This window comes from Takifugu flavidus, chromosome 1 (assembly GCF_003711565.1).
Source record: "Takifugu flavidus isolate HTHZ2018 chromosome 1, ASM371156v2, whole genome shotgun sequence".
Classification (NCBI taxonomy): Eukaryota; Metazoa; Chordata; class Actinopteri; order Tetraodontiformes; family Tetraodontidae; genus Takifugu; species Takifugu flavidus.
Window position 1 is genome coordinate 4,372,240 of NC_079520.1, and position 11,863 is coordinate 4,384,102.

Consider the following 11,863-nt stretch of genomic DNA (forward strand, 5'->3'; position numbering starts at 1 on the left):
AGGTCAGGAGCTCGCTCATCACCGTGAAACCAGGCGATTAGCAGCCGTCACGGAGCTCTGATGAGATCATTGGAGCGGTCAGCTAGCAGGACTATCGGCACATCTGGCACAAAACCTTTGCCCTTTGCACCCTGAAGGTCGCGCGATGACGTCAAACACTTGAAAAGCCTTTATTATAAAAAAGAGATTCATTTCTAAATTGTTCGTTTGTTGTCACTTTGAGCAACACTTTGGGCGCGAGAAGCCGACGGAGCCGTCCTAAGAGCAACTTCCTGCCTTCGCACGCCGCTCCGGCGGGTTGGAATTCTGTCTGCAGCGCACGCCCAAGTGTGCAAACCCGCGTGAGCCGCCTCTCCGTGATGAAGCCTCAGCTTGAGACTGATTGAGTGCGAGACTTTCCGTGAGGAGAGCAGAGCTGAAGGCGCGGCGAGGGGCCGACGGGGGCCCGCATGCAGACGAGAGGCTTTGCTCTGGCCGACTCCCTCACTTCCCCACTTATCTTCTGTATTTTCCACTCGGAGCGTCTCCACGTTCGCTCTGCCTGACGCGGGCTCCCTCGTCAGTGATCGCTCTGGGAAGGAGGCTTCATTTCTTTCCTTCCTGTCTGGCCTTGATTTGCCCTGATGTCGTTCGCCTGTGTCTCCTTGTTTCTGCCCCCCCGCGTTGCATCGTGGCCTCTTCCATATTCTACATGGATCATCTGGTCTACGGTTCGAGGGTTCGTCTCCCTCTCGGCTACATGTGTCCACCTCTATGGCCATCACTACCCACCCGTGCACGTGAGCCCACGCACATTAGCAACACCTGAAACGGTTGAGATCAAGTATGATGATGATGACGAGGAGGCGTGACAGTATTTTGGTGTTTCTGTGTACATTATCGTATCTCCGGTAACCTCGGATGCAGCATTTCACGTGTTTATGGGCGTGTCTGAGGTCCCAGATCTGCCACGCGGAGCCGAAGGTCGGCTCACGCCCCCTCTCTGGCCCCCACCGCGGACCAGGCGCTAAACTCTTCCTCTTTTCTCCAGTGATAGTGCTTCTGCTCTGGAGTGGCCTCTTGCAATCAGCCCCGAGTCGCTCGTGCAGAAGTGACAGAGTGGAATAATTGGGGGCTGATTTTTCTCCACAGGCTCTTTATGTTTTATGCTAATCTGAAAATTTGGCCTCCCAATAATTTCACAAAATTGACATGGCAGCCAGTCGTGCAGCTGTATTACACAGAACAGCGCAGGGATATAAGAATCTGCCTCGTAGAACAATCCCGGAGTCCCAACAGGTTTTAGAGCTTCGGCTGTTTCATCAATATTTGTTCTTTATTTATCTTTGGCACTTAACTATATTAATTATTTAACTCTTCCTGGTCAATAATTAATTAGTCTGAATTTTCATTATTTCTTTATAATAACTGTTGTGGTGCCGTGCTAATGGGCTCAGACGATGTCCTTAAAGTCTAAAACCAGAGGATATTTTAATCAGGATCTTTCTTTTTATTGTAATTAGAGATGAATGTGGGCGACTCGAGAGGATAGAGCTCAGCCTTTGTTGCGCTGTGTTACTGCATCTTCCCATTAGCTGCAGCGCAGTTCAGACCAGGCCTGGACTCATCTTTGGTATTTTGTTGCCAACAGGATCAGACGAGCGGCTCACGAGACGGACGGCAGCCGCGCTCCCTCCCCCAGCTCTGCCAAATGTCATAGAATGTGAGGGTGGTGCAGTAAAGAAGGACATAAATAACTGGAGAGCTCATTCTTTGGAGATTCCCAGTGACAATTTGAGGCAGAGCTAAAATTTTGCTGCGATAATTAATTAATAATTTAACGTGGCAACAAGACAATTAGGCAACAACACTGGCATCTGGGCTGCGTGTGACGTTTTGGGTGCGTCTAAGAACTAAACATTAATCAGCGTTACATCCTGAGTGCTCGTACAGTCTGGAGATGTGACTAAATAACGAGGTCAAGTCGTTTTCTGGCCTGATCAGCCCTCATTCCGGACAGGGAGATGAGTGTTTCGGCTCTGACGTGACCTTTGACCCAGCAGGTTTGCTGGATGCTGCTCACTGGTGCTCGTCACCATCCCAACAACCACATTCATCTTCACGCCTGGACCGCCTCCACCGCCCTCGGACAGCATCTGTTCTTGCTGTCGTTGCCGCCCGTCTCCGCCCGTTATCGGCCGCTGGTGCAGAAAACCGCGTTTCTTCACCCGCGCGAGGGTGTAAATCTTCACGCCGCCGTCTCGCTGCTACAACTTTACCAGGACGGACGCTCGGAACATATATGTTCTGGAATCTGTCATATTTTCGCCTTCCAACTTGCAGGATTTACCTTTCCCGTGCTCAGTCGGAGGACGGCGGTAATGGATAATCATTGGCCAACAGCACCGGGGTTACAGGATGACAAATAGCTGTTTGATTCTATTTGGCGCTGCTCTTTATTTATTGGTCATTGAGAGCGATGAGAGCACATTAGGCACTAATAAAGTCCACACATGACTGAAGCTATTATTAATCTTGCTGAAAGCACTTTGTAGGGATAAATGCCAGACGTCGGTCAGCTCTAATTTTAAAGGGAAGCGGAATTCCTTTTCCGTTTGTCTGTGGCGAAGCGGTCAAGCTGTTTGTGACGCCGTGTTCAATGAGTGTGAAGTCAGAGGGATCAAAAGGTGTGAGAGGCACCTACATGAGAAGAAGGCTGTTTTTTTAACGCTTTAAGCTTCATCTGCATGTTTCCAGCGTCGCTAATCGAATAGATACCTCATCTCTTCCTTTAAAGCTTGGCCGTGTGTCCGCCCCTTCCTTTGGTTCTGATTTACACCGCTGATTGTCAAAGCGTAATCCCCCCCCCCCCCCCGCCCAGCTGAGCAGGCTGGAATTAAAACTCATTCTACCTGGAGCTGCTACTTCCCGTTTGTCATCTTTGTCTTTTATGGGTCCAAACATCCAGGTCAATGGCCTGATAATGAAGATCTGATGGCTTTGCTGTCTTTAATAGTGGGAGAGGAGTTTAAATCATGGAGATTATGCTGAAGCGCCGCTGCGATTCGCTCAGAGGTGGAGGGAACTTTGCTTTTTACTGTATTTGGATGTTCCCTGATAATAAATAAGCCCACTGTGAAGATTTTCACACACCAACAAAACAAAACCCTTTTTTTCTTTAGTTTTTTTTCTTTACTGGACCACGTTGACCACATATGTATTAACTATCTGTTACATATTCTCATAACAGACTATAAGTCATGTGACTGAAGAGCTGGAACTGCTACATGTTACTTCTGGTATCTAAAAACAAGCTAAGTGAAATTAGCTATAATTAGGTCACTTCCTGTTCTGTCTCATGGTCACCTGTTGGCCACAGCGGGATCTAAGGGAGGTTGAGGGTCAAACATGAAGCTAGATAAGGTCGTGCTCATTTGACAGGATCATTTACAAAGAGAAGCTTTAGCAACGTCCACATGATCAGCCAGTTCGATTTTCCCAACTAAATTCTGAACCAGGAAGTGGATCTTAATTGGAGAATTGATGAAGTACCTCATAATAAATAATGACCAGGTGTTTTTTCACACACTCTCTTGACTGGAGGCGGATCATCAGGGCCCTGCGTTTCACCACTTTAGCATAATTTACCTGTCATATTTCGCTGCCGGGATTTTCCCCCCGGCGGAAGGGAGCGACGGCCGCGCGGTTGCTGTGCAGATGCACCGGGAGAGAGGGATGAGATGGAAGGAAGAGCACCATTTTTAACGCGACATCGGGAAACGTTTTGGGCAATAACGCTCATTGAAAAACAAGTCGGCTCCTTAGTTTGCTGACATTTATTTTAATGACTATGTAAATGTGACTTCATGAATAAAAGATGCCTTTGACAGTGGGGGCACAGTAGCAGGGAACAAAATACCAAATAAAATGAAGCGCACCATAGATTGCACTTGTGTTAACAAATATATCAACCTTCACTGATGGCGGCCGCCTGCTGTGCCTTGTTACACACATTTTATCTCCTAATGACTTTTTAAAGGTAGCTCCGCGACAGCGCCGGGCCGCCCCGAGTCGCGTGTTACGAAAAACAAGCACATTAAAGTGACTTTAACTTTTCTTTAGTTGGCGGGGCAACGGCACCCCAGGGGGCTTCGGAGTAAAGAACACAGTCGGGGAACAGTTCCAGCTCTGCGGCTCCAGCTGAAAAGCTGAAATTATACTGCTGTGGGTCCAGAATTCTGCAATGAAAGCACACAAAGCAGGTCCTCAGCTGTCAAAAGCGCTGTTTTAATAATATATAATCGAAGCACCGTGTTTGTTTTTAGGGAAGAATTAGTATTGGTGAGATCAGTGGTTGAAAATCCTTTTTTTTTCTTGTTGTAAATGAATTCCTTTTAAGCTTGAGATGCGTTATGGGGGTGAAAACACGCCGCCTGCGCCCACTGTGGCATTTCCCCGGGGAGGATTTTACTTTTTTGGCGAATCGCACTTGGCTACCAGCCGCAAATGTCAGCTCATTCCGGAGTTTATTCCCGCCACTTTTCCTCAGCCGAGGACGAGGAACGGGGAACGGTCGAGAGCTCTCTGTTGGGGGAAAATGTCAAGAGGGTTTCTGAACATCGCTGATGAAAGATGATAACGGAGCGAGCGGAAGCCCGCGTGCTTCAGCTCCCCTTCAAAGGTGGGTCTGGGAGAAATAGCAGTCTTCTCCAACACACCCTGAGAGGTGGAGGAGCGTGCACGGAAGGTGGGCTGCGAGGTAAATAAGCAGCATGTGAGGCCCAGCGTGATGATGGTAAAGACCTTCAGACACCTGCGGAGTCTGGCGTGATAGAAATGCACAGGAACCCGACCATATTTACTCAGTGGCTGGTTTGCAGCCCCAACGAGGGTCACAGATGGAGCCATAAATATGGAGCGCGCGGAGAACCGTCTGTGTCTCAAATGTATGCGGGGAAATCACCACAGGAAGGCCACCGTGTCAGCTGAAATCTGGGTAAATATCCATCACAACATGCCGTCCTCTCCATTTTATGCACGCTTGGTTCTGAATGCTAAAATGCTGTTTAACTCACACTGTGAGGGTTATTACGGTTGATTGTATCTACAGAACATTTCAGCCCCTCCCCCTCGTGTATAGAATTCACTGTGTTTTCACTCAGGTCTCTGTGGAGTTTGCATCTTCTCACCACGCACGTGGCTTTAGGTCGACTGGAGACTCCGTTGCTCTGGTGACGTGTCCCTGGATTAAATGACGTTCCTAAATAAACTATCACAGAATCGGCTGTGTGTAATGTTCCCCCCTCAGTAGGTGGTCCGACTGACCCTCTGGACTGATGGCTGAATGAGTGCAGAGTGTGTGTTTGCTCCTCTAAGCCTCGGTCAAGTGGCAGGTCAGCAGGTGCCCACTTTTCTGCCTGTCTCAATCATCCGCATAGCAACAGGTCTCTGTCCTTGGTCCTCGGAGCAGAAGGTGAGCTTGTTAAAAGGCGGCCGTCCACAAACACACAGCCCGGTGAACGGAGCCGTTTTCAGAGGACTCATTTTCTGCTTTCGTGTTGCGTTTGTAGGAGCAGCGGGCTCCAGAGCTGCCCAACGTCCTCCGGTGACTGTTTACCTTTTTATCTCCAAACCTGAGCAATGTACCCGCGGGCTCGGACCCAGGAGGGAGGACGGAGATAAAGGGGGACTCAGCGGTGGCGCTCAACAAAGACTGTTCTCAGGACAGCCAGTTCCAGCAAACTGTTGGGAACAAACTCTCGCGCAGTGGGAGTCACGTGTGTGGGGACAGAATGGAGGGAGTTTATTTACTGGTTATACGACCTGAGACTTTGGGGAAAGAAATCAGGCAAAAAAAGAAAATCACCCCCCCGAAAAAAAACAGCATCAGAAGCCGGACTCAGCTGCTCTGGTTTCTGGTGTCATTGAAAGAGGTTAAATTACCATTTAAACTTGAACAAAGAAGAAAAATTAAACAAACAACAACAAGAAGAAGCGAGATGAGTTACGACCGGAGGCCCCAAGGTTGAGTCTGACCTGCAGCACCAGCCCAAACATCCACCCGGGTGGGGTGACCCCAACGACAGGCCAGCAGGCTCAGGAGGCCACTCGAACCTCCATTTGCCTCTTGCCCAAATGTTGATTTTTGCACACATAATGACAAAAGCACCTAGCACTTACCGACTCATTATGGGTGTCATCAGCACAATGGGTTGTTTTCCCTGCACAGATGAGAGCTCACCCGCCAACATCTCGTGACTCAGGGATTTTTTTGCTTAATCGCTCTGCTGCCAGAGGCCTCGTTTGTAGATTTGAGTGCGTATTTGTGGTTGTAGAGGGAAATTACCCCTTCACGAAGACAGGAAGTGGCAGGGGCATATGCGGCGAGCGTCATTTTTGTGTCATTTTCATTCATCAGGACATGCCACCGGCGTCTTCCATTAATTACACGATGTCGCAGAGTTTAAAAAAGCCAACCTGTCATGATGACGGAGGAGACGGAAAAGTGGAGGAATCGAAGGATTTCCACCCGCGAAGGGAAAAAGCCTGATTAATTTTTATTTGTCATCACAGATATGATCACAGGTTTCCAAGGATGGTTGATTTTGACTGACGGTAGCGCACGGCGACATTTATCCAGAGGATTCTAAAAGCAGAGGGAGAGACGTGCGCGCTCGCACAGCACGTGGAGACACTTTATTTTGAGAGAACTTTGGAACGTTTTCCCTCGGGCTGTTTACGCAGACGCTTCTGAGCCTTGGCAGGTGTTCTGAGATGGCTACGCCTATTTAGCGTCTCCCGGGGATTCTCTGTGTGTACCGGAGAGCGTTAGCGCTCCTGTCCCGCCATATCTTTGGGCCCGAATAAACAGCTGCTCTCACATTGTGGTTGAAACCACAAATTCTACAACTGCCACTGATTTAATTGGCAAGAAGGGCTCGTTCTACAAATTTGCAATCATTTCGGGAGGTTCTGGGTGTACGTACGTGACACACACACACAGACACACACGCTTGATTCGGCTTAACAGCTGTAATCAACAATAATGTCTGAGACTGTATAGACATGTGGAGCACCACAGGAACAAAAGATGCAATTAGATAAAACTTGAGTTTCTCATTCTTTCCCACTCGTGCTGTGGATGCTCTGCTTCATCTGACAGCTTAATTGCCATCATCCCCTGTCTTTAACTCATTTGTGGCGTGTTTGCTTCAGTGCAACTTGCAAACAACTTCTAGTTCCAGCCCGAAGAGGAGAAAAACTTCATTTCTACTTAAACGGAGGAAGGAAGGAATGTTTGCCTCGTTCGCGCTCCTTGATCATTTCGTCTCTCGCTTCACCTTGACGATTGTGGGAATTCCAAGTCCATGAACCCACAAAAAAAACAAAACACAACCTTTCGGAGGGAAAACAGTAAATAAAAGTGAGGAACATTTGGGGAAAAGTTGGATCTCGTCTGCCTGTCTTCACGCAGGCTCTCATGTGTGATCAGGCACAAATTGGGCTTTCAAACTGATCCCTCACTGTCTGCGTGCAGCTTTCGGGGCTTCTTCTTATCGTCGAGATGACAAGTGTCTGCTGCAGCTCGCACACTTGTTGGAAAAACGCCTCTGATATAACGACCCATCAGCGCAGTCGGTGTTGCTGACAAACTCTCAGATCTTCGCTGTTGTGCACAACTTGACGCGACGCGGATCTGAAGCCTTCAACATGACGAGGTGTCCTTCAGCCTAACTGGGACCTTTGCTCTCAGACATCTCAATAGAGTCGTCTACACCTCCCCCTCAACCAATCAATTCCATTAACCTCTCTTGTGTTGCCCAACGGCAGCTAAGATGCATTTTCCCGTGAACACGTGTGTCTTCCCGCGGCCTCGGTCCTTCTCCTCTGCACTTACCGGGAGGTTAAAAGCCAATATCTGGCTTCTCTGTGCCCTAATAAACGAGTGCACTTCTCCAGGGCCTAATTCCATTTCTATTGATGCTGCAAATCCACTCAGCTAGTGGTAAAGACTCAGAGCCCACATAAATCTCCCATTTGTCCTTTTCACACGTATGCCCTCCTGCTCCTGGATGATTCCCACCTGCCCTTTAACGGCCGCTGTGGCTTTCCTAAATTTGAAAGCATTCTGTTTCCAACAGCGCCGAATGGAGGCTCGCTGTAGGCAACAGAGACAAAAGAAACTGTGTCATTTGCAAGAGACGCATTGAATCCATCTTAAAGCAGCTGGGCACCTGCGAACAGATGCCAGAAACCTGAGCTTAAGTACTGCTCCTTAAACCGGGGCTGCTCTCCGATGCAGCTTCCTGTAACACCCTGTTCTCGCTTCATGGTGGGGGAAGATCCTCCTCCGCCGTGACAGTGCGCTGCTGTCACTCAACATGAGCCATCAAAGACCAGGCTTGAGATCTATAAATGTATAGCGAGGAGGTTAGCAGCAACCTGCAGCGCCTGAGGCGGCGTTTCCCTAAAGCACCACGACAGCGCGTGACTCTGCAGAGGTAAACACCAACCTGAGCAGCCACAACAATAATAAACCACAACTCCCAGGAGATTAACCTCAGAACTGCGTCCGCCTAATCACCGAATCGGGTCTGATAGCAGACTGGCGTCTGATGCGCTTGCTGTCGCGTCTCTAAGCGCCCCTTATTAGCATTAACTCAGATAATAATGCGTGTAATAATGTGCTACAGTAACAGACTGTATGCCCCAGCGTCATGTGTAAAAAAAACATGTAGACGTGCTAATGTGACAGCACAGAGCTTCCACTTCATGATAGCAGCCTTTTCTGTTTACTCCATTTAGACCAGAAAATTCTGAGGAAGTTTTCTGCCCCCCCCCCCACCTCCCACTGAACCAATGAGATCAACCTCCGGTGACCTGGGGCATATTTACGTTCTCATGCCTCACAGTGGCGTGAGTAATATTTCAGCATTAACCAAACCAAGTTGAGCCAAAAATAAGACTAGAGAGATGTGAAACAAAGGATGCAAAGACCAAATCTGTCTATGACGTGAATGTTGTGGGGGGGGGGGGGCTTTTTTTTCACCCTGCAAGGGCGATGCTCCCTGATCTGGTGACCTTGCAGCATGAAGCTAATCAAAGACGCAACGGCTGACTGGGCAGCTTCATTATTTAGATGCTTTTTTAATGGTTTCGTGACTGTGCATGTTTGTTTCTAAATCTTCTCCCAACGTGGAGGAAAATCCTGTGAGACAAAGATTTAAAGAATAACGTAAACCAGTCGTGTCCTCTCAACACACTGGGAACCTGATTCTGGTCAGTCACAGACAGAGCAGAAGGTTTACTGGGACATTTTGGAAATGTTGCTTACATGATCCTCTCTTTACAAAAGACCAACCCAAAAAGTGTGTTCCAACCAGTGGTGAAGAGCGACCCCAACAGGCAGAGACATGAACTACAGCCGACAGCGAGGGTTTCACACAGCAGGGATACAAAGTGAAGCTGGCTCTGCGTAGAGTGTCGTTAGTCAGTTTAATGTCTTAGTCCTACATATATTTGCACACCCTTTGACATACTTGAAGCAGCCCCCATAGTGTGATTTAACGGTGCAAATTAAGTGTGAAATAAATGCGCACGCAGAGGTGGCGGTTCAAGCGGCGATGCTGTACCTGCTGTCAGACATCAGAACAGCAGGAAGCTGCTGGAAAACATGTATGTCGATAAAGAGAGGCGGCATTTATGTGTGTGTACTTCCCCTCTGAGCACACCTAGACAGACTCCAGTCGGGGTCACACCAGGGGTCACAATGCTGTGATTAAGAATCAATGCCACCGCTTCATTTACTGGCCCCCCGTTAGGTTGCTGGATTATTTTCATATAGAAACACACTTTTCTGTTGTAGGAGGCCTTTTAATCATTAAACAAGTGTCTTATTTAATGAGCACTCTAAGCCCGTCGTCATTTGGCCGTCAAACATGCACAATTACACCAAAGCTGGTGATTGTGTGTCGAGCTGGCAGCCTTTAGAAATGAATAGTGCTCACATGCAGAGGCCCAAACAATTCCAAAAAATGCTTCCATTTTTTTTATTCCTACACCTCTCAGCCTCTGTCAACCTCCCGCGGCAGCTTTGTTGAATTGAAAGTCTAATTTCTTCTCCTGTACGTCAGGTTTTTTTGAGATTCACAAAAGGTCTCCGTGTTGCACAACACAGTAGATGACCTTTGACTCCGGCTTGGTTTTAAACTGGTGAAACGGCTCAACAGGCTACCAGAGCATCCGGCGTGTTGAACTTTCAAAAACCTGCTGGAGCGTTCGGCTCTTTCCAGTCTTTCCAGAAAGGCGAAGCAGCATTTAAACAGTTCATGTGACATTTCTTTGTATTCTGCTTTCACACCCGATCTCAGAAGGGGTCCAAAGGTGGCGGCAAGAAGCCGCCCCCACAATTCATGCGAGTTTCTTTGGAACTCAGAGCCACATCCTCACAACGCTGCTGTTGGATGCTTTCTTTTGAAACTGTATCTTCAACTTTCTGGAGGGCACCTTCTCTTTTTCCTTGGAGCCCCCCCCCCCCATCTCCCCCTCGGCCTGTGCCAGGTTTTGGTGGTTGCGCTGAAGGACGCACCTATTTACAGGGAAGAAAAGCCTCAAGCAGAGCAGGTTGCTGAAGGACGTTTGAGACGCGTGTGCCAGGTAACCGTCTTGGCACATAAGAGTAACGTTGCTGGAGTCGAGAGGCGGGGGACACCCTGGATAAGTCTCCACTCCCAGATTGTCTTTAAACTACGATAGGAAGCCGGGCGGTCAAGAGCAGGTGTTGGTCTTGATTCTTGCACGTCTGCAGGTGGAGCGGGGCCCCTTCTGTGGGTTTCAGGGTTTGCCAGGGACATCCTTGGCAACACTTTACAGGATCTCCACAACTGTCAGCGCAGGCAGGGGGACTAAATATTCAATGGACAGGCGGGGGTTCACGCGCACACCCACAGTTCTAATTAAGCCGAAGACGATATTTCGGCAAATAAATCACAGTTTTGTTGGCAGCCAATCTCTGACTTTGAGGATTGTTGTCAGTTCTGGAGAGGAACCAGCACCACAGTGTAAGATCACAGTGCCTTTCTAGTCCCTCCTCAGTGGAGTGCAGAGCTATTAAAGGAGCTGTTTTCGACTTCTGCGCCTCCATGCTCATCTTTGCTGAACACATCTCTTTTGCCGCTGTGCATGCAAATAAATGCACAATATATTCCCCAGCGTGAAGTTCAGCTTTATATTAAACCCAGAGCTGTTTCATTCTGCTTTTACCTCTCTTGATCCCTCTTCCTCGGCTGTTTTTGTCTCTGCAGAGGTAACAGATCACCTCCGAGGGTTATTACTTCCTCTTTGATTGTATCGCACAGAGAGAGATCTTGTCAACACACAACAAACTTGCAGATTATTTCACAGCTGTTTGCTTGTATGAAGACTTGACTCAAGATTTTTCCCTGATCTGAGCCAACTTTTTATATTCATTAATGGTTTTGGTTTTTTTAAGCTGACAATTCTCAATGTGCTTGTAGAGACAGTGAGGCTACATCAATATTCCTTACACATGAAATAAGGTTTTTTATATATGTTATTATTGGATCTGATGGAACCGGTGTGATAATCTTAATCATCTCATCAAATGTGCCATTTGGTATTTATTAGAAATAAAGTGGACCTCATTTAAAACCGCTGTGGCATGAAGGAGAAGGTTAGTTACTCTGTAAGGACGTGACCTTAAGCCGTGTTATTGCGGCCACAAAAAGAAACATCAAGATTTACAAAAGGCCATTGTAGTAAAATATAAAAGAGGCTTTTATTAAAGGCCACTTTGCTGAGACAGCCATTTCTGTCTCATGGTCGTGGGCGATTGGCTGTGTTTTATTGGGAATGGCCTATTCTC